Source organism: Hyaena hyaena, unplaced genomic scaffold, assembly GCF_003009895.1.
Source record: "Hyaena hyaena isolate Hyena2069 unplaced genomic scaffold, ASM300989v1 scaffold_92, whole genome shotgun sequence".
Classification (NCBI taxonomy): domain Eukaryota; kingdom Metazoa; phylum Chordata; class Mammalia; order Carnivora; family Hyaenidae; genus Hyaena; species Hyaena hyaena.
The window spans coordinates 1,335,729-1,359,729 of NW_024080723.1; the positions used below are offsets into that span (position 1 = coordinate 1,335,729).

General features: G+C 39.8%; 1 protein-coding gene and 1 long non-coding RNA gene across 6 annotated transcripts in view; one reads left to right on the top strand and one right to left on the bottom strand.

The window, feature by feature from the left end:
* The window catches only part of STAT4 (signal transducer and activator of transcription 4), a 117,272-nt gene extending 93,893 nt beyond the window's left edge, over positions 1-23,379 (bottom strand). For 2 of the 4 annotated variants that reach the window (XM_039234712.1, XM_039234705.1), the window contains exons 1-2: positions 23,282-23,379; positions 14,750-14,842 (exon numbers count right to left, since the gene is read on the bottom strand). The gene's annotated coding sequence lies outside the window, so the exon portion shown is untranslated. Of the gene's footprint in view, positions 1-3,837; positions 3,977-14,749; positions 14,843-23,281 lie in introns of all 4 variants that reach the window. The other 2 variants (XM_039234706.1, XM_039234710.1) reach the window with 2 other exon arrangements.
* LOC120233462 lies at positions 37-11,889 on the top strand. 2 transcript variants are annotated; one of them, XR_005528831.1, is made up of 3 exons: positions 37-414; positions 2,520-2,641; positions 11,525-11,889. It is a non-coding gene; the product is annotated as an uncharacterized LOC120233462 (long non-coding RNA). The 2 variants fall into 2 exon arrangements; XR_005528830.1 differs by having other exon boundaries at positions 2,520-2,602; positions 11,525-11,887.
* Positions 23,380-24,001: the final 622 nt, after the last annotated feature.

Consider the following 24,001-nt stretch of genomic DNA (forward strand, 5'->3'; position numbering starts at 1 on the left):
ACATGGGCCTATTCTAGAATCACAGAGCTGGAGGGAGCCTTGGTCTCATCTGATTCTAACACCTCTTTCATCTCTGGAGAGACTGACGCCCAGAGAGGTGACAGGAGTTACTCAAGGAGTCAGCTTCTGAGCCTGGATAAGAGGCCAGGTGTTTCACTCCCTCCTTGGTGGTCTTTTTATTTCATCTTCTCCAGGCCAGATGTTAACCCTCGGCACACACGGGTTCTATGAATGTTCAGGCAAACAAAGACAGAAATAAAGGAAGATAGACGGAACAAGGCAGAAAGAATGACTTGGTTTGCTTAAACGTGAGTCTACAGCAATACAACAGAGTAAAAGGCTTGCTTCCTGGCTCTTGGACCGGCCATCCATCGTGCTTGTGGCTTGTGTACTGCCTGGATTCTCCTCTCCCAGGTGAGGTTATCAGGTGCTGAAATTCGCCGCCCCTCTCCCTCCCTCACACACACAAATACGTCAGTCAACTCCAAAGTCATACTGTCTGCATCACTCTACTCTGATGAGGCAGGCCTTGGTCTTGGCTGCTGCTTCCTGGGCAGTTTCTGGGAGCTTCTGCTGCTCTGTCCCCTCCTGAAGAAAGTGCCTGAGGGTATCCCAATAAGCTAAGGGTCAAAGTCTGGTTTTCTCTGGGGAAGTGTCACTGCCTTTAGGAAAAGTCCAAATTCTTAGCACTCAAAATGCTGTACAATTTGGTCCCAGCCTATCTGGAATCTCCCCTCCCTCTCCCCCTCCCTCTACTCCTACCCAGAAGCCTGAGATCTGAGGCAGACTAGTCCCTTCTGCTCCCTAGATTAAAGTCTCCTATTTCAGTATTGATTCAGTGTTGACTCTCCCTTCATTGGCAGCTTCCTCCCCCAATTTGTGTCAATTTTTAAAAATTTATTTTGATTTTACTTCCACTGTAGTTAACATACAGTGTTATGTTAGTTTCAGGTGTTCCATTAAAAAATTCAGTAAGTCCATATATTTCTATAGTTGAGAGTCTGTGTTTTGGTTTGTCCTTTTTTTTTTTTTTTTTAAATCCTGTCCTTGGAAAAGATTTCACTGATGACTCCAATCCAAAGTAACTTTTCCCTGCTCTGAATTTCCCTTTCTCCTCACCCTTTTCATCTGAACTAGTGCTGTCCAAGAAAAAAATGAAATGCAAGCCACATGTTTAAATTTTCTAGTAGCCGCATTAAAAAAGGTAAAAGGAACAGGCAGAATTAATTTCAATCATGTGAATAATCCAATAATACAGAATATTAACATTTCAGCATATAATCAATATAAAAATATTAATAAGATACCTTGCATTCCTTATTTCATACTAAATCTCCAGTCTGGTGTGTAATTGACATTTTCAGGAATCAGGAAATCTCCATTTGGACTATTCACACGTCAAGTGCTAGTCTCCAATTGGATAGCCTCACGTGGCTAGTGGCTACCCTATTGGACAGAGCGGATCTAGACCACTCATTTAACACTTTTCACTTCCTGCTTTCTCATGTTAGTCATACTGGTTTTGTATGTCTTTGTGATCATTATATTCAACTGTTGAGTGTCTGCTATACAAAGTGGACTTTGTTCTTTCTTTTAAGGACCTCTCTTCAGGACTCCCTCAGCAGCTTTCAAACTGATCTTATGACACCTTTATCCTTTTAAAATTGTTGACAACTCCAAAGAATTTTGGTGTTATTATTCTGTACTAAAATCATATTTACTGTACTAAGATTAAATCTGAGAATAAAATTAAAATGTTCATTCATTGAAAATTATAATCATAAACCCATTATGTATTAAATATTTTAAATGTTTGTTTATTTATTTATTCATTGAGAGAGAGAGAGAGAGAGAGTGAAAGAAGGGCAGAGAGAGGGAAAGAGAGAATCCCAAACAGGCTCTGTGCTGTCAGTGCAGAGCCAGATGTGGTCTCTATCCCACAAAACATGAGATCATGACCTGAGCCAAAATCAAGAATCAGACAGACTCTTAACTGACTGAGCCACCCAGGCCCCTGTGTTAAACATTTTTTAAATGAAAAACAAATATATTTCCAATATAAAAAACATTAGTGAGGGGGTGCCTGGCTGGCTCAGTTGCTGGAGCATGCAATTTCTTGATCTCGGGGTTGTTTGAGCCCCATGTTGGGTATAGAGATTAGTTAAAATTAAATATTTAAGGGACGCCTGGGTGGTTTAGTCATTTTGCATCCGACTTCAACTCAGGTCATGATCTCATGGTTCATGAGTTCGAGTCCTACATCTGGCTCACTGCTGTCAGTTTGGAGCCTGCTTTGGATCCTCTGTCTCCCTCTGTCAGCCCCTCCCCTGCTAGTTCTGTCTCTCGCTCACAAAATAAAATAAAAAATTTTAAATGTTTTAAAAAATATAATCTTTAAAAAATTAGTGAGAATGAGTGGTATAGTGAGTTACATTTTGAAAATCTGTAATGCATGGCTTGAGAAAAGCTGGATTCTTATATCTGCTTTTGCATTTTATCTTTTGCAAAATATTGTTTAGGTTGATGTATCTGAAGAAAAACTGGACTCGCACAGATACGTAATTGGAAAAGGAAGAGCATTTTAATAGCCTTTTCAGATAAGGTGGATATCCTTCTTTGATGCCACCAAACTCAACAAGTGGTAATTTTTTAAGCATTAGTTGCACTGTGGGATGCGAAACTCTATCAACCTGCTTTATATACACTGTTAAGTGAAAATCTGTTAATACATCTTCTAGTTTAAATAGAAATTTTACCCATACATGATTTTGTAATACCACACATTGGTTATTTGGAAAACATGTGTCCACTAAATTACACAGCCCTTCTAAATGCTGACACACTTCATCATACAAATCAAAATCATATTAGCTAAAATCACCACTGATCTCATTAGAAAAGTATTTTTTATTTATTTTTGAGGGAGAGAGAGCAAGCAAACATGCGTGTGTGTGCTTAAGTAGGGGAGGGGCAGAGAGAAAGAGGGAGACACATAATCCAAACCTCAGACACATAATCCGAGAGCCCGATGTGGGGCTTGAAGCCACGAACTGTGGGATCATGACCTGAGCCAAAGTTGGATGCTCAACCAGCTGAGCCACCCAGGTGCCCTTGGAAAGGTACTTTTAAGTATTGGGAAGTTGTAACGCTCATAGCAAGGATACAAGTTTTCCAAATTCTAGTTTTTGCTTGAGAACTCTGATTTCATTATTGGAAACAAACACTGCCAATTGTTTTCCCTGAAGTGACAGTCACACTTTGTTCATTTTCAGGGAAATGTCTTCCAAATTCCCTAATTTGAATAATCACAGTTTGTGAAGTCATTATTCCAAGTAGAAATGATGTTCTATGACACTCAAGTGCTTTTGCCTGAGACAATCATCATACCTTAATGTGTGTGCTTATCATTCTATGACAGAATATTAAGGAGAGATTAATTTAAAACTTAATAAAATTAATTTTCTTGCTTCATTGAGAATGTTATTAAGTCAAACTGGTATTTGAACATTTTTAAGTATTTGGTGGTAAGGAGTACAATAACTTTTAGGATAATATGGCATCACTGCCTTGGTTCATCCTAAAGCACCAGCATTACCCACCATTGCTTTTGTACCATCAGTGCCAATGTCAACAGAATTAAAAAGCCAAATATTGCTATTATAAAAAGTCTTATTTTCACAGACTTCCTTAAAAAAAGGAAGTCCACAAGATGACATTCTTGAAACCTCTGCTCTGTCCATCATAATCAGTTTACCCTGTGGTATATTATGAGGGAATCTTTGCCCAAATGAACACTTTATTTTTTGCTTAAAGCATCTGCCTTAAACCTCTGTCTACCTTCCTGTTCCATGAATTGAGCCAGGCTTCTAAGGACAGGTGTCTTGATGTCTACTTTTCTTCTTTCTGAGAATCAAGTCTAAAGAGGCAGGTCCCAGTTTTTTGGCCCTACATTGACCTTGGCTTCATTTCCACAGAGCTGGAGAAGAGGAAGAAAACCAAACAAAAGCACCCTAGAGTGAAATCCCCAGCTTACCAAACTCAAAGACCACAACAGATTCTTTTCCCCCCTATAACTGATGCCCCAATTGCCCTAGTTAGAAGGCCCACTTCTAAGTTTTTCTTGCCTCATCTTAACAGGGAAAAATCAGATTCTGCACTTGCAGAAAAATAGATTCTAGTTCTGATTGTGCCACTTTCTAGCTGTACAAAATCAGATCAGCTGCCTAACCTCTCTGAGCTCCAAACTCTCTGTAAAAATGGGGATATTATATCTCACCTGAAATTGCTGGGAAGATTCAAAGATCTAATATAAGGAATGAGATAAGAGAAAGCACTCAATAATAGCTGCTATTAATAGAATAATACTAATCAAGTTGTGAGGAACCTTGAAAGTGATTAGGATAACCCTCCTCCTCCCCTTCTCTCCTTCTGTATAAATGGGGTTTCAAATGAACATGAAGACAGAGCAAGTGAGGTAGGCAGGTTCACATGTGTGTATCAGAGTCAGAGAGAATTCAGCCAGTTTTTCTTGACTGCTTCTTCTACCATGTCTTGTTTAGGAGTTAGCAAGAGACGAGAAGGGGATATCACTCTCCCTGGTGCATGTTATAACCCAGATCCACCTTCTCCCAGTTTTTGTACAGAGAATAAAACATTTTCTGGTTTTCATTTTTGTGGGAGCACCTTCCCTGTCGCATTCAAGCTTCCTCTCTAATGTGTCCTAGGGAAACTAGGGTGAGTTAGAGTTTGATGCTGGAGAGAGGGAACGTGTACATACAGAAAGATATACGGAGTTTTCATATGAGTGGTACATCAAAGATAATTGGGACAAGGCAGTCTGGTGTGTATCTTGTTAGCTCATCTGTATGCAGGTCCCTCAAGCTCTACCAGAATAGGGACAACATCTCTTATACAAAAGCCTTTAAATGCTTATCTTGTTCGGTTCCTCAAGTCCAGTTTCCAATGACTGTGCTCCCTCTATTGACACCTCGGGAGCATTGCAATTTATAAATGACAACATTCTTTCCAATAATAATGGGACTTTTTCAGCTATAACTCCATGAGAGACAAAGTATTAGATTTACATGCATAATTTACCTAATTGTCAATTGCTCCATAGCATTAAGTATCATTCTTATTTCCAACTGACCTAGAAATTAGGCTTAATGAGGCTCCAGGACCTGGTCAACGGTAATCAGATGGTAAGGTGCAGTTTCTGGAATCAAACTTAGGACCATCTGGCTTCAGAAACATTTGTGACCATTTGGCTTTATCAAAAATCTTATCTGCTCATACAAGAAAAGTAATAAATTTCTCAGAGACCTATGGAAGAGGTTAGTTTAAGGATCTAAACACAAGTTCCAAAAATAGAGAGGCTCATTGTAAAGTCTATTCATTAAAGATGATGCATATTCTCTGATTCTCCAGCTTTCTCTCAGAACATATGGACAGTTAGCCATGCATTTAAAAGTCCTGGGTGTGTCATGATGGTGACCACATTGCCAACAGAGTTCCAAACTGTTTCTCAAATTATGTGATTCCGTAGCATCTTGTTTTATACAGTACCTAAGGTGACTGTTTCTGCTGAGTCACAAATTAGAAAGTGAGATTCAACAGCAGCCTAGGATATCTGAGTTATAGACTCTTCCAAAAAATTTCTCCATGTTTCTGGTCAGTTAAATAACCCTTAACTGCCCTATTCCATTTAATGTATTCTTTGTATGTTGGTCTCTCTCAGATTTGAATACTTAGAGGATCAGAACTAAGTGTTACTTTTCTTTGTATTACACTGCCTGGCAAAGAGCAGCTATTCAAGAAATATTTACTGAATTGACAGAGGGCTGAAGGAGTGCCCCATTATCTTTGTTGGTCCTGAGAAGGGCTTTTTTTGGAAGACTTGCCTTGTCCAGGCACTTCATTCTCACTAAGGTTGTCACTGCCCTTGGTAGTTATAACAATATCTCACATTTATAGGTTTATAAATGGTTATTTAAAGTTTATACAATGATTTAATGTACATCGATTCTGTCTAAACACCAAGTTGAAGAGGGTAGAGGTTATCCCTCCATCTCTGTCTCTCAAATATTTTAGGGAGATAACTATCTTTGCTTATGAAAATAATTTGGTTAAGCTGTTTGGGATAGTAATAAAAAGTGAAAAAGACAGCTAAATAAGCTCTATTTAAAGACATAAATAGAAATTGGGAATGTGGAGCAGATAGCAGAAAAAGGAAGAAAAGAAGAGAAAGAGAAAGATACAAAGGGAATTAAAGAGGAGAAGGGAATGGGAGAGAGGAGAAAACATGGCACAAAACATGCAAAGAATGAAGAGGCTCAGTATAAAATTTCTACCAGTGAAATCTAATGACCACGTCTCATGACTTATATCAAATTATGTTTTGTCTTTGTTGTATACCTCCTCCTCCTTCCTCAGTCTTCAAGGATGACCGATAGGGTTTTTATTGTGGCCATATTGAAGGAAATGAAAGAAAGAAAAGAGTATCAAAAAGAGGTGTGGTATATCTTTCCATTTACATAAGTCTTATTTGGTTTCTTTAATGTTTTGTATATAAATCCTAAACATTTTTGTTAGATTTATATCAAAATACTTTTTATGACTTTTAATATTTCAAATTCCAGTTGTTTATTGCAATTAATTTTTGTATGTTGATAGTGTATCCTGTGTCCTTGCTAAACTCCTCTGTTAGTTATAGAATGTTTTTGTAGATTCTTTGGAATTGTCAGCATACGCAATCACATTATCTGTGAATAGAGACTGTTTTATTTTTTCCTTTCCAATCTGTATATCCTTTCTTTTTCTTGTCTTATTTCTTTTTCTTGTCTTATTACATTAGCTAGGTCTTCCAGTGCGATGTCGAGTAGGAGTGTTGAGAGAAGACATCCTTGCCTTGGTCTTGATCTTTGGATGAAGGCATGCAGTCTCTCACCATTAATTATATTAACTAAGTTTTTCAAACATACCCTTTATTAAGAGAGTTCACTTCTATTTCTTTTTTGGGTTTGTTTTTTTTGAGAATTTTTATCATGAATAAGTGTAGAAATATAGGGTATTTTTGCATCTGTTGATATGACCATATATTTTTTTTCTTGTTTAGTCTGGTAATCTGATAAATTACATTGATTTTCAAATGTTAAACTAGTCTCAGATTCTTGGAATAAACCCCAGTTTGTTGTGATGTATATTCCTTTGTATATATTGCCAGATTTAATTTGCTATTCTTTTACAAGGATTTTCAGCTCTATTTTTATGAGATATTGGTCTGTAGCTTTCTTTTCTTGTAATGTCTTGCTTTATTTTGTTATTAAAGTAATACTGGTCTCAGAATAGGCTGAGAAGCGTTTCTTCCTCTTCAGTTTTCTAGAAGAGATTGTGTAGAGTTTGTATTATTTCTTCTTTAAATTTGAAAGAATTCACCAATAAAGCTATGTCTCCCTGGAATTTTCTTAGTGGAAAATTATTACCTCACAAATTCAATTTCTTTTTTTCTCATTGAGGTATAATTAGCATATAGCATTATTTTAGTTTCAGGTGTGCAACATAATGACTTGACATCTGTATGTATTCCTAAGTGATCATCACAATAAGTCTAGTTAACATTCAATCCCCTGCATAGTTACAATTTTTTTTTTCTTGCAATGAAGACTTTTGGGATCTACTCTCTCAATTTCTTTGTTAGACATAAAACTATTCTGGATATTTAGTTTGTATTATTCAAAGAATTTGTTCATCTGAGTTGTTATATTTGTAGGCATAAAGTTGTTAATAATATTCTCTAAATTATAATCTATAAATATCACCTCTCTCAGTTCTGATTTTGGTAATTTGTATCTTTCTTTTTTCCAGGGCAATCTGACTAGAAGTTTATCAATTTTATTGATCTTCTGAAAAAACAAGCTTTTGGTTTCATTGATCTTCTATATTGCTTTTCTGTCTTCTACTTCATTGATTTCTGTCCTTGCCTTTATTATTTCCTTCTGCTAACTTTGGTACCAATTTGCTTTTCTTTTTCATGTGTGTTAAGGTAGAAGCTAGGGTCATTTATTTTTCTAGTAGAATCATATATATATTTCCCCTTTACCATTGCTTTAGCTGTATCCCACAAATTTTGATATATTATAGTTTAATTCTCTTTCATTTTGTTCAAAATACTTTCTAATTTCCCTGTGATTCCTTCTATGATGTATGAATTTGGTTTGGTTTGGTTTTAGACATATGTCATTTAGTTTCCAAATATTTGGAGATTTTTCTAGATTTCTTTTATTATTTATTTTAACTTAATTCCATTGTTGTTAGAGAATATACTTCTTATTATTTTAATTATTTTAACTCTATTGATTCTTGCTGTAGTCACAAAATATGGGCTGTCTTGGTCAATGTTTAGGATGCACTTAAAAGAACGTGTTCTCGGGGCGCCTGGGTGGCTTAGTCGGTTAAGCCTCCGACTTTCGCTTAGGTCATGATCTCGCGGTTCGTGGGTTCGAGCCCCGCGTCGGGCTCTGTGCTGACTGCCAGCTCAGAGCCTGGAGCCTGTTTCAGAGTCTGTGACTCCCCTGCTCACGCTGTCTCTCTCTCTCTCTCTCTCCTAGAAATAAATAAAACATTAAAAAAAAAAAAAAAAAGAACGTGTTCTCTGTGGCTATTGGGTAGAGTGTTCTGTCAATATTAACTAGGTGAAGTTAGTTGATGGTGGTATTCAAGTCTTGTGTTTCACTCCAGATTCTCAGCCTATTTATTCAATTATTATTATCAGAAGAGTGTCAGAATCTTCAGCTATAAGTCTGCATTTTTCTCCAGTTCTGTCACATTTTGTTTAAGGTATTTTGAGGCATAAATGCTTAGGTGCATAAACATTTAGGATTCTTTTGCCCAATTGATGACTTTTCCTTTCATGATATGAAATGACCCTTTTTATCTGTGATAATATTTTTTTTTGCTCTGAAGTCAACTTTCTTTTATATTTCTATATCCACTTCAGCTTTCTTAGATTCATTTTAGAATGGCGTATTATTTTCCAGATATTTTAACGTATTTGTTTTATATTTGAAGTGGGCTTCCCATGGGTAGCATATAATTGGGTCTTACTTTTTTACCCAATTTGACAATTGCCCCACTCCGCCTGTTGAGAGCATGTACTATACTCAGCTCTGCGTGAGCTCTGCAAGATGTTCCACCCACGCCTCTCGAGTGGTTTTCTTCCCCTAACCTTGGGTAGTTCCCTCACACATATGGACTGATCAACAGTCAGCTTAAGAACCAAGGGCAGCGTTCTGCAGTCCCTGCTCTGGTGCTCTGCCCTGTGAATTTTGGCCATCTTAGCCTCCCCAAACTCTCAACTCTGTCTTCGCATCTTGGGAGACTGCCAGGCTCTGTTTGAGTGCTCTCTTCCTGTGCTGCATCCTGGAAATTTTCTCCAGAAAATAAGATGGAGCAAAAAGATGGTCTCATTTCTTCATTTCTCTCAGGGATCATTCTCTTGCACTGCTTCTGTTTATCAATGCCTGAAAACCATTGTTTCATATATATATATATACATATATATATATATGTATATATATATACATATATATATGTATATATATATATATACACATACATATTCTTCTTCTGTTCTTTAAAGGAGAAGGGTAAATCCACCCCTGGAAGGGGTGCCAGATTAATAAAACAAGACTCTCAGTTAAGCCCGAATGTCAAATCAACAGCAAGTACTTGTTTAGTATATGTATGACCCATAGTTATAGTATAAGTATGCCTGAAATTCAAATTTAATGGGTCTTCTTGGATTTTATCTGGCAACTCTAATCCCTGTTAAACCCATCATGTTCAAAGTAGAGGTCTCCAGATGCTCTTTTAAGTGCCGGAGCTATATACCTGTTGAGAAATCCATTCAATTCAATATGAAATATTTAGTGAGCTCCTATGGTGTGCTTATCATAATAAGAATGATTTAGGTCAGAATCTTCTTGAAGATATATCAATTGGCAGAGGAGACAAAATAGGCATATGAAATTGTAAGTGCTCAGTTGACCTACAATACTAAGCATAAATGTCACAGGAATTCAGAAGAGTTAAGGGCCAAAATGAACTGAATAAGTCAGAAAATACAGGAGATCTGGTTAACAGAAAGAGTAAAGGATGAAAGAATTGTATTCAGTCAAGGGGAAGAGCACGATGTTCTGCCTGCCTAAAGAAGCTAAGACACTGATACAGAAAAAAAACTAAGACTGGCATCCTTCCAGACAGTGAGGAAAATAACCTGAACAAAAGATGCTTTGGGAAAGTCACGATAAACGAGGTTAATTGGTACCAAGACATCTGGAAATAGTTGTTCAGTTTGTTCACTGAACAAGGGAGCCTGGTTGGGAGGATGGATGAGTGAGGACTCAAGTCTAAACTGCTCCAGTTCCGAGGACAAAAGCCTCTATGCAGAGTCTCATCCAATGAAGGGAAGGGGTGCTTTTTTTCTAATGCCAAGCTGCTTTGTGGGACATTTAAGGTCCTAGGTGGGAACTTCAGGGTCTCCCTTCTGAGTAGTCACAGTACAATTACGTCTATACCTCTGACCCAGATTCTTCCATGTTGGAATCACTATGGGGAAAAGTGGGTGGATATTTTACAAGGTGCAGCATCTCTGAGCTGCAAACATTGTTCTACTAGGCTACTGTGGAAAAAAAGTGAGAAGGGACAAAATGAAATTTAATTTCATGGCCTGAAGGAGCAAAGTAAGTGAACAAGATGCAACTGATAGGGTTTTGGATAGAACGCCTCTGAAGTTCAACATCAGCACTGTGCAGTCTGTCTATTAGCAGAAGGCCATCCAGTGAAGAATGGCCCTAAATCCAGTGCTGTGAATTCAAAGGCCTCCTGGAACAGACAGTTAATGGACTTGTGGAGAACCTTTCTAACAGGCACCTGACAATCTTTTTCTCTGTGGAAAATCTTTCAGGAGAATCTGCAAATTAGCATTTTTAGCGAAAAACTGAATCTCAATTTTGGCATAATTTAAAAAATTTACTGCCCCTCTACATACATCCCACAAAGCACAGTGTAGATTTACACTGTTCTAAGCAGATAATACAGATCTGTAGACGTGAATGCTACTGGTGTGGTTCTAAAGCAATATTTTCAGGGAGTCTGGGTGACTCAGACCATTGATTCCCAAGGTCATGATCTCAGGGTCACGGGATCGAGCTCTGCGTCTGGCTCCACACTGAGCCTAGAGCTTGCCTAAGAGTCTCTTTCTCTCTGTCTCTCCCTCCTTCTCTGTTTCAAATAAAAAATATATATCAATAAAAAATAAAAAATAAGTAAGTTGTATTCCCGACCTCTAACCATGGTATGCACTAGCTACAAGACCTCTCGGGGGTTCCCCCAAAAAGAAGAGAAAGACAAGGGGGAGACAGAGGAGAGCCAAGGCAGGCTTTAGTCTGTATAGCAAGACAGGATGAACACAAGTATTTCGGAAGACGTAAATGAAAACAACCACTTTCTCTTCTCATTTCATCAGTTTGATCTTCTTGAAAGGATGAAGCAACCAGATGCAGACTTCACTGATTGGAACAATAGCCTCATGCTCAGTTTTATCACCCACATTTCATACTAGTATCCCTGTCTGGAAACTATGAGGGTTGTTATTACTCATCTTTACAGAAAAAGCCTCTATAAGATCTTCACCAGCTTGGAAATCCTTGCTACAAGAAAAAAAAAAAATCCCCAGAGCAAATAACTGCCTGTAACAAATAAATGATTTGTGAAAAAACTGTCATTGGAAAGGTGAATCATTCTTTCTTCCATATATAGAGATTATCAAGGACTGTGCAGTCAAAAAACTGACTAAAGTAAACTAAATGAGATGCCTCTTCGGCTCAGGTCATGTGGGTTTGAGCCCCCGCCCCATCGGGTTCTGTGGTGACAGCTCAGAGCCTGGAGCTGCTTCAGAGTCTGTCTCTCTCTCTGTCCCTCCCCACTCATGCTCTGTCTTTCTCTGTCTCAAAAAAATAAACATTTAAAAAAATTTTTTAAAAGTGAAGAATTGCTGTCTTCTTTCTCAGAAGAATTGTTTGACTTCTCAAATTGTTGCTGATGAAGGGCAATAAATGCATGTCGTGCCTGTTGGGCTACTGCCTGCATTGATCCTTCTGTGTGGACTACCGAGTTCCTGCTTAGTTTTATGCTATATTAGAGCAGAGGGGGAAAGTCTAACACAAAAGTAACCACAGTTTTTAATGGATAAGTGCTATTTTAAGGACAGCCTGTCCTACTACATAAATCTTTCTATATTGGTCAAGTTGCAGTGGTTTTCTTTTCCTTAGTTTGAAGGCTAGACCTTAACTGAGCACCAGAGGGTACTCTTCTCACAGGGAAGCCAACTGGCAGGGAGACGAAAAATGGAGGCTTCTGAGTTCCTTCACATGTAAAACAGATAAATGTTATTCTCTAGGCTTTTCTCATTCGGGATTGTGTAATGGCCTTGACCCTGAGATATCATGGTGTTTATAGAATTAATAAACCAGGCCCCACTAACTTGCTCCATGGCTCTGGCAAGGGTATTGGATAATACTTTACACCAGGATGGATGTAGGGGGAAGGAGAGGGGAATGTGAATAATAATACTCAGGTCAAACAATTGCAGGGATTTATTCCCAGTTTTGCTTAACCTGAATACCTGAATGGTGACATTGTTAGATTCCTATCTAGGTGAGATCTGAGCCAAGAATTTGGTCAATTGAGATTAAACACCTTTCTTTGCACTGTATTTATTTAGGCTTGTCAAGTTTACACAGAGTGGTAATGCCAAAGTATCAGGGGTCTCTTGTCTCTCCATAACATTCTCCATTGCAACCCCCAAAATAGATCATCAAAGTAAAGGTGGTATACTTGTTATACAAATGCACCTTCAAGACAAGCCTTCTGGGCATCCCCTTCAAATAAGTTGCCACTTTTAAATCCTCTCTTTTTGGAAATTCTAGAGCCACTACTGTTTATTGGCTGGTGGACTGGCTGGTTTTTCCAGAGAATGTTCTCTAATAATCTAATTCATTTCTTACATAAAGGCAAGGTCTCTGCATTCACCTCCTTATTTGCTTCAAGGGGTAGAAAAATGCACAAGGAAATCACAAGAGAAGTATTAATCTTTAACAAATGTTGTTATGATAGAAATGATTAATAATCATTCGTCACACAAGATAACATGCATTCTCATAAATCCTGAGATACATGGTAATGTACTGAAAAGCTATCCATTCAAATTCCCTTCTCAACCGCATTCACTCTGCAGATTTTCTCGGGTGGAGAAGCTGGTCATGTGTGGCCGTATCTGATGTAACATGAAACTTTGACATGATTGCATAGTGGTAACTTAGACCATAAGCATATTGTCCTCTTGCCCACACTCTGCAATACTGCCCCATTATAAACAAGATGTCTGGCTTCATTGGGAAATCCTCTCAAAATGTTTAAACTAAAATAAGAGCTGACATAGGGGAAGTCTATATTCCCGTGTATTTCTAGCTTCCTATGCCATTCCCAGAGAAAGCCACTGGGTGTTGCTTTGTTAACAATGATAACAATGGGTCACATACAGTGGTTGGCAAAGGGGAAAAAAAACCAGTTAGTCATCCAGTCAACTTATCTTTCCAGCAAAGGGCAGAATAGCCAGATAGGGAATCTAACACTCTGTTTAAGGCAAATGGCCAAGTATTAAGAGCTACACTGACATCGTTGTCTCCTCTGGCAATACTGACCGAGAACCGAATCTGTGTTAGTTGGCTGCACCCATGCCCTACCTAATTCCTTAAATGGAAGCTTCCAATACAGTGCCGCTCTTTTCTTTGGAGATAACCAATAGCATAAATGTTGTCTGGTGGAAGGTAATTAACTCTTGTGATGCCTGCACAAAACTCAAGGTCAGGTTACTACAGAGAACACCTTGACAAGCCAAGGCCAACACAGAGGAAAAGTCCTAGAGAGTCCTCCTCACTGGAGAATTTGTCACCTTTGCTGCGAACTGTATTGTGTAAACTCTGGCTCAGAAAGGGCTATTGTTTCAGCCCGCTTATTCACCTGATAGAGTTTATTCAATAGCACAGCTGAAATGCTTGGTTTCTCACCCTGAGACTTTGGTCTTTATACTAACTGGAGAGTCTACCTGGTCCTAGGTGTATTTTGTCTTAAGTTTCACTGTATAGATAATTCAAATTCTCACAGTAGATTTTATCATACTTGAGGGTGGGAGACTAGAATTATCCAGAATGGCTGCCAGATTCCCATTTCACTTTGGGCTTTGTGGTGAAGAACATAGAAGTCTCCATCCGGCAATGTTTTATTCCTCATAGCAACCCAGGCTCTTGGGTCCATAGTGGGACTCCAGTCAGGGTACTCAATCTCTCTGGCTCTATTTTTGGGATGCTGAGTGGTAAGGACCATGTCAGCCTGGAACTTTCTATGGAAGATGTTACTGAATAAAGACAACATGTGTCTCTGGATCTAGTTGTATCCATAGCCCTGTGCCCCTGGACCTCCTAGTTAACCTAGGAAACCTAGTTCCTCTCTTTTTCTTAAGCAACTTGGAGTTGAATTTCTATCAGAAGAAAACAGTTATTGCCTGATTGGTAGACTAACAATATAGTTCCACACTATGGACTAGAAATAAGAACCCAGAAAGAGAAAGGGAAACAAACAGTAGACTGTTTATAAAGAAGCTGTATTCAAAGTTACAATGAGTGTGACTTACTTCACAGTGAACTTGCAGAATTGGTTGAAGTTTTGCAGGGTTACATCTGTTATTCTTTAACATCTCATGGAGGACTGAGGAAGTGCCAGCACACTGGGAAAAGAGCCAACATAAAATGGTTGTATAATAAAAGGGAAAAAGGTTGAGTTCTGAAAATTAAAGACCTGTAAGCTCAAGTTCTATAGCAAGGGAAAGAAATGCCACAGTGAGTAATGTGAATAGAACGAGATATTGACTTTACATGAACTACATTTTCTCCCAGACCAATCTAATATTTTAATCTATTGACAAACGGGAGGCAAATTATAGCTGTGTATCAGAGCTGGAGCGGCGGTGCAAATCCCACCGCCCAGCCAAAGAAGCCATGAGAAGACTGAAGATCCCAGGTCAGAGAAATCCAGGTAGAGACCAGAACTGGGGACATACTTGTGCCAGGGGTCTAAAACCAAGGGAATCAAGACAATCTAAGATGACATGCCGTTTTCTGTCCCTTAAAAAATTGCATTTTCAAGCATGGGCCTATGAAGTTTGTTTAGCTCCTTTGAGAACAAAGAGCTGTCACCAGGTGACTGCTTTGCATGGTATTAAGTATCATTTGTCACTCATTCACCAAACACTTATTAAATGCCTTGTTTTTGCAAGGTACCTTAGTAAGTGTAAAGAAAATAAAAATGACGAACAGTTGGTAAGGTTTCTCCCCAGCTGCATCAGGAAGCATTTGGATTATGATCTCATCAGTACTGACTATTCTATTTCAAAAATTATCGAACTTCATCTATTACTTTTTCCATTACTTTGAAAATTTGATACAAGCCAGGAGAAATTCAAAGAAAAATTAATGTCTTAAACAGCTCTTTTAATTACAACTTGGCTCCTTTTTAACTTAAAATTTTTTTTAACATTTATTCATTTTTGAGAGACAGACAGAGCACAAGTGGGGGAGGGACAGAGAGAGGAGGAGACACCGAATCCCAAGCAGGCTCTAGGCTCTGAGCTGTCAGCACAGAGCCCGACATACGACTCGAACCCATGAACCGTGAGATCATGACCTGAGCCCAGGTAAGACGCTTAACCAACTGAGCCACCCAGGGGCCCCTACTTTTTAAGTCCCTCTTTTTTTAACTCGTTTTTTTTTTTTTTTTTTACAAATAGTTTATTGTCAAATTAGTTTCCACGTAACACTCAGTGCTCATCCCCACAAGTGCCCTCCTCCATGCCCATCCCTCTAACTCGTTTTTAAATTTACAGTTTAAAGTACCACTCCACCTTTGTCTGTAGATCCCAGATTTCTAATTTTTTTTAACTTACTGCTTTATACAGTTTCAATATGTTGCTCACCAGCGCCCTGCTCCTACCAACTAAAAGTGCTTTTACCTGCAACTTTTTTTTTTTTCACAGTCAGAAGCAAAACAAACATGAAACAAAACATATGGGGAAAAGCTTATTTCAGACTTTTCACTGTTCACGTCTATTTTTACTTTTCTCATAAATCAGTAAACTGTTATTCTTCCAAGCGTGTTTCCGCATCACTCATTTTCTGGGGATTTTCATTCCTGTATATATTCTTTTGCACAATAACTCATTAAATAAACCTCATTTACAGATCTCCGACAAGTTTCTATATCTTGAACTCTGACGTTTCATTATGAACTTGATGTAAAACATCCGATTTGAATACATGTTAAGCAGTTGTAAATAATTTTCTTATACCTGTATATAGGTGTCTGTAAGATAAGTCAGTGGGTGGTTTATTTATTCATCTATTAATTCAGTAAATTACTGAACAGCAGAAACAATGAGCTGTATTAAGTTAAAACTAGGGGAGATGTCAGCTTGGGCAAGACATGTCCCTGCCATCAAATTTGATCCCAATTGCTAGAAGAGACAAATGTTAATATCGAACAAAAATACCTCAAAACAAGTAATTTGGTATTTGTATCAGGTAATTTGAACAAATCAAGGAAAACTGGGTGGAGAAGATGAACCCTGAATGGTGGTTGGGTTTTTGTTTTTGTTTTTTGTTTGTTTTTGTTTTTGTTTTTTTAAGTAGGCTTCATACCTAGCATAGAGCCCAATGCAGAGCTTGAACTCACAACCTTGAGGTCAAGATTTGAGTTGAGATCCAGAGTCAGATGCTTAAGCGACTGAGCCACCCATGTGCCCCTGGATTTTTAAGAATGACTCAGAAAAGTCATCATAAGTGAAGAGAAAGATGTCAGTATAAGCTGAATAGACAGGAAAACACTGTGTTCAGGCAAGGTAAACTGAGGCATATCGGCAGCAGCAAAAGCTCCATACTGGCAAATAGAAGATAAAGCCAACAAGCAGGGAGTGCTGTGATATTCTGAATGTCAAGCTCATGAGTTTAGAGGATTTCTATGGCCCAGTTGTTTTCCCCTAACTTCGTTCTCAGCCACTCCAAACCATCCTCCAAACTTCTGTCGAAGTGAATCTCCTAAAAGATAAAGCTAACAGATAGCCCCTCTGTTGAAAACTTCTCAGTGGGCTCCTTAAGCCCACTCAAGAATGGGTATCTATGAGACTACTCACAGCTGAGCACCAGGATGAAGTTTCCCTCTGGCTGAACTTGGTCTTTTAGGGTCTCCAGTGGCCCTGTCTGGGATTGGTAGGTATCTGGGTAAGTAAGACCATGCTGTAGCCCAAGCAATCATCTCAGACAAGGATGGAGAAGGGCCCTGCAACCCATCATGTCATGGCAAACAGGCCAAGAGAGCTCTCCGGGAACTAACTGAGTTCCTGGGACACTTACGCCACTGAACTTGATGTTATAGTTGCTGAACCCAAACAGATCTTTGCATGACTGTATCAAATTCACATTGGCAATGCATTTAATTTCAGTGAAACATCCATTATATTCAATTTATGTTGTTTATTTGAATTTTACAGATTATATTTTTATTTTCATTTGTCTTTAAAAATCTGTGTTACACCGGGGCACCTGGGTGTCTCAATCGGTTGGGCATCCAACTTCGGATCAGGTCAGGATCTCACGGTTCATGGGTTTGAGCCCCACTTCGGGCTCTGTGCTGACAGCTAGCTGAGAGACTGGAGTCTGCTTCAGATTCTGTGTCTCCCGCTGTCTCTGACCCTCCCCTGCTCACGCTGTCCCTCTCTCTCTCAGAAATCAATAAAAAATATTTTAAAAACTTAAAAAAAATCTGTGTTATACATGTTGGAAAGTAGGGGTGGCTGTATATCTTAAGGAATTTTTATCTGGTTTTATATGTGCACACTTAAGTAACATTATGATAAAAATAATGTAAGCAAACAGTGAATTTTACATAATCGTTTTACTTTATTTTTTTTAAATTTTTTTAAATGTTTTATTTATTTCTAGGAGAGAGAGACAGCGTGAGCAGGGGAGGGTCAGAGAGAGAGGGAGTCACAGACTGAAACAGGCTCCAGGCTCAGAGCTGGCAGTCAGCACAGAGCCCGACGCGGGGCTCGAACCCACGAACCGCGAGATCGTGACCTAAGCGAAAGTCAGACGCTTAACCGACTAAGCCACCCAGGCGCCCTATAATCGTTTTACTTTAAAGGAGTTGTGTATATTATCCAGATAGGGAACATAGCATTATCTCATTTGGTCTTAGAATAATTTCTGCAAGATAGTTATTACTATCTGCATATTATAGATGAGGAGATGGAGGGGTAGAGGGTCCAAGTAACTTAGGCAAAGTCAAAGAGCAGTTGAGGGGCAAAGTTGTGATTTTAACCCATATCTGTTTGATGTCATCTCCCCAGCACATACAGATTCAAAAGTCACCTTCAGAGACATGAGAGTAGAATCTGGGAATGAGGGTTTCTAAGACATAGAAGCAGAGAAGTACAAGAACTTAGGCTCATCCACAATATTTAGTTCCAGACTGCATCGCTTCAAAAGAAACCTATGGATTATGGTCTTACTAAAACAAGGAATTCTATTTGATGACTTCATTTCTTCTCTTACCCACTTAAATCTATGATTGCTTAATAGATTTCTATCCCCAAACATTTCAGTTTTGAGAGCTAAGCTGAAACAGTGAAGAATTCTTTGACACTTTGAAGGAAATGTCTTTTATAGTGATAGGTGCCTATTTCTCCAAACACCAAAGCAAACTTCAAATATAATCCCCACAGTGGCTCTTTTCTGTCCACGCCTCTTTCAAAAACAAGTAATAGCAGCAACCAAAACCCAACAAAATTGGCTGTAGCCTGCTTGGAGTTGAAGCCAGATCTGCTCTTGGTTTCCCAAGCCAAAGTGGGAGATGTAGTTAGCTGAGTTCTAAGCCTTCACAGTGCTGAAGGACAATGGAGTGAGGGCTTCAAAATTAAAACCATGCGTTCAGTAGTAAACAGCTCCAACTGGTGCTTGATTACTAACTAGATGTTCTATTTCTGACATGATTTGAGCAAACACAGGAAACCTCATAGGCGTGGATGGAGAGATGTTTTCCTTTGCAGGACAAAAAAGAGCAGCACTAGATGGTGTTACTATCATTGTGATTCTTTTTTTTTTTAATTTTAAATATTTATTATTTATTTTTGAGAGAGAAAGACAGACAGAGAGAGACAGAGAGAGAGAGAGAGAGAGAAGCAGAGAGAGAGGAAAACACAGAATCTGAAGCAGGCTCCAGGCTCTGAGCTGTCAGTGCAGAGCCAGAGGCAGGGCTCAAATTCACAAACTGGGGAAATCATGACCTGAACCGACTGAGCCACCCAGGCACCCCTGATCATTTTGATTCCAGACACCATCAAAAGCCAAAATGGAGGGGAGAGGGAGGGAGGCAAACCATGAGAGACTCTTGAATGCTGAGAACAAACTGAGGACTGATGGGTATGGGGGGAGAGGGGAAGGGGAGTGATGGGCATGGAGGAGGGCACTTGCCGGGATGAGCACTGGGTGTTATATGGAAACCAACTTGACAATAAACTATTTTAAAAAAATAAATAATTAAAAAAAAAAAGTCAGTGGCTTTGAAAGGGTTCTCATTGTTATGGCTTCAGAGGGAGCTCTTTTCTTTCCCAGGAGTCCTCTCCAGAGGGAGAGGCTGTGTAGAGTTTTCTTGAATGTAATGAATGTCAGTCAGCACATTCCCAGCTAGGCCACGTGTTCCTTTCTTATCAAATGAAACTGACCTCTCTGCCCCAGCTTGTTCTCCTTGCTCATCACTATGATTAATTTCAAGTTCACGGTGATGCAGGTTTCTAGATGAATTGTGTGGTTCACTCCAGATGGCAAATATGTACCTCTGGCATCTCCTCACCCTTCTAGAGAGGTCATGTGCTAGCTTACAAGAACGAAGCATTTTAAAATAGTTGGCTTGTGCTCAGATCTGCACCCTACAAAGCATTCTGCCCAGACTAGCCTCGGTCCTTACAGCTAGCAGAGATCTGCCCCTTCCTACTCATTTTCCATTAAATGCCAAGTGATTCAGGGAGTTATGAGCAAAATGAAAACGTTTAGCACATAATTCAAGATTTTAAAGTATTTTTTTTCAGCCGGTGGAAGAACTAGGATTCATGAGAGTTCTCGAATTGACATTCACTAGGCCCCAGAATCATGCTTATCCACTAAAAATTTCCAAGTTAATTTTCCTGATGCATGCTACTGAGTTTCCTCTAGTGAACAAAAATCTTGTTCCATTTGTCATCACTGTCAACAGGGACAAACTATGCAAAATAAATTTTATATATTTATGCAAAATTTGCTGGTCAGAATCGCCCTATGTATATTCATTTCTGCATCAAGAGGATTGTTTCAGCATCGATTGTACTCAGAAATTCTCCCCTAAGCTTTGTTGGAGACTATAAGTGGTTCAGGTCATGGAGAATAAGTTAATTTACATTTGTGTCTTCTCCCTTTTCAAAATTAAGTTTTCATATAAAGGCATCTGCTTAGGATTCCAAGTAAGAAGGAAGGGAATTGGTCTTATGTGCAGTTGGGCCGTCCAAATACCTATATGGACCAATGGCCGCTTCAGCTTTTCTGTCTTCTTTGCACCCCAGTACCGTCATCTTCAGAAGCCTCTGCTGAGTGGGAAAGAGTCCTTCTCTTCAAAGACTTTCTGGTCTAGTGGGGAAGGTGGGAGCTTTGTAATAAGCTAACAGTGTCTGAAGGGGGTGGAAAGGCATCAGTGAGGTGATTTTTGAGCTGGGTTTTGAAGGCCGAGTGTGAGATTGCTACACACACGAGAGGGGACCGTATGTGCAAAGGCAAGGGGGGTGATTTGCTCAGAAGAGGTGTGAGATCTGAGGGAGGGGGTTCCTTGTAGACACAGCAAGGCAGGCTGATCAGATCAGGAAGGCCTGTGGTTTCATACAGAGAGGAGGAGGAGGGCGAATAGCCATAGTGTTGAGAATAGACCCAGGTGGGTTTTAGAGGGAGAGAGGCCAGGTCGAGGGTTCTGCTGTGGTCTCAGCAAGCGCTGATGAAGGCTGGGAATAGGCAGTGGCAACGGGATGAGAGGGGAAAAGCCACCTGTCCACTTTTGAGGTGAAATTCATGAGATTGGATGACAACAAGTGAGAAGTCCACAGAGGTTTGTGCTTTGGGGGAGTAAACTGATGACGGCCATTCTGAAAGAGGTTTCTCTCTCACTCACGCATGCTCTCTCTCTGCCTGTTTGTCTCTCAGTCCTCTTTCTCTACCTCTGTTCCATCTCTTGGTCTACTCCTATTCTCTGTGATATTCCATCTCTGTCTTTGTCTCTCATTTGTGGTGCCAGCTTCTCTCTGCATTTCAGCTCTGTTCTCCTCTTTAACGACCAACTTCTTCACGATCCACATGTGCTCTGCTCCTTGGTAACTTCAGATGACAAGTCCCTTTGACATTGCATAACCCTGTTCAAGCCACTGAAATTCTGTCACTTTCCAATGCACTGCTCATTATAAAGTTCATTCCATTTTTCTTCATTCAAATTTGCAATAGAATCTAATTAGACCAGCTCTTCTTTCTATGCCAGCTCAGAGAGTCATTTCGCCTGGACACTTATCAGAATCACCTGAAAGGCTTACAAACAAGTACCAGTGCCCACCCTAGACCCACTGAATCAGAATCTTTGGGGATATAATGCATAGCATGCTCATTTGCTTTAAAGTTCCACTGGTGATGCTGATGCACAAATAGGACTGAATCTGCTGTTGTAGGTGACAAATCATGAATTATAACTCCTAGCAGAGACCTTGGGTCAGGGGCTCATAACTATTACAGTTTCAACTGGAGAGATCAATGGAGTGGACTGAGGGGAGGGGGTCACACCATATAAACGTGGCCATCCACGGGGCACCTGGGTGGCTCAATCAGTTAAGTGTTCAGTTAAATGTCCAACTTCGGCTCAGGTCATGATCTCACAGTTCGTGGGTTCAAGCCCTGCATCAGGCTCGATGCTGATAGCTAGCTCAGAGCCTGGAGCCTGCTTCAGATTCTGTGTCTCCCTCTCTCTCTGACCCTCCCCTGCTCATGCTGCCTCTCACTCTCTCTCAGAAATAAATAAAACATTTTTTTAAAAAGGCCATCCTTTTTAAAAGTAGGGAAAGCCTCTTAGAATAGCCTGTGGTCATACAGAAGCCATGAAATATGTTTGCTAAAATGGCCTCACGAGGGGTAAAATGTTAAAGCATGCATTTGCAGTGACTTCCCATGGGTTCTGTGGTAGGATGCAGAGGAGGGGCCCCTAACCTAGAGGAGTAAGGGGTGCGGAGGTGACTCCTAAGTTGAACCTTGGGGGAACACTAGCAATTAGTCTGCTGAAGATGAGAAATGGGATCACAGGCAGATGAGAGTAGTGTATTCTAAGCAAAGGAGATTTTTGTGCAGAATGGCATTATAAATTCATACTTTGATTATCCTTGGCCACCCTTCCCAAACACATAGCAAAAACCTCAGAAAACTCCTAATTTCTTTGTCCTGGAAGTCTGTTAAGTTCCTGGCAGAACGTGTAGAGATATTCAATCAACAATGGGGTACACTATAAGGGGGCCGTGAGAGAGTAGACTGGAGAGGTATACAAGGGCTCAATTGTGAAGCTTCATGGTCAGTTTAGTAGAACACCAGCTACCATTTATCAAGCAACTACGTGCCAGGTGCTTTACGTATATTTCTTCCTTTCATCCTCATAGAACTCAGAATGTCAGGATTATTACACTCATGTTATACACCTGGAAACAGAGGCTCAAGTAGCTTAAATCTACTGGTCACAGTCACAAAGCTAGAAAACAGCAGAGCTAGAGATGTGACCGTTTAAGTTCTCAGCCTTAAAATGTAAAAAAGGGGGTGGAGGAATGCTATACTTAGAAAGAAGAAGACACAAATATTTATGTGTACAAGATATTGCACAATGGAGTCATTTCAGCCCTCAAATGTTTGTGCAGGGTACTGGAGGAGGGAGATCAATGGAGGAAGGGGTCAATGAGGGGCCAGCATCCTCCCATCTCCCCTATTTTCAACTATTTTCCCCAAATCCAGGAACTCCATGACTCTAGCCTAGAGCCCACAATAATTTCTGCAATCTTGAACATTGTTCTACATACCACTTAAACCCATGGATCCAGGAAGCAATCAAATGTCATACGTGGGTGACAGAGTGTATCTTTGCCAAGGTGGAGTGGTGTGGCTGTGTAGGAAGGCTCTGGCCACCTGGTGGACCCACTCCTTGTTGTCACGGGTGCTCTTATGACCTAGAGGAGGGCAGAACCAATCCTGGACCTGATTTGGTGCCCACTAGCAAGGCAGCCACCTCCTTGGAGAGCTCCTGACTTTTTTCCCCCCGCAGTGTCACAGAAACAAACCGTGAGCTTAAATCTTGTTTTGGATGAGAACTAGCCAAGACTGTCCTTGGTGAAGTACCCAGTTAGCCACAGCAAATGATAAAGTCACCTAGAGGCAGCATCCCAGTGTGGGGCCTCTTTGCTTGTTTTAGGATTCTTCTCAAGGAGGAAGCATGCTAAAGTAATTCACAGGTGTTTAAATATAAATTATTTTACATAGCCAGCACAAGTCACCCCTAAATTCTTGTTCCTTTTGGGAAGTAAAGAGGTTTTAAGCATAGCACGCTATGATGATTGGTCTCTTGAAGAGTCTCTGAAGAAGTGGAATTTTAGCACCAAAACTGAGAGAGTCCTAGGAAAACCAACACGAACTGACTACCTTCTAAACCCAACATACCATAAAACTTTGAGTGTTAACTGACCACACTTAGGGCCAGATACTATTGCTTTGGAGTTCACAGAGAACAAATTCCTTTTATGTGT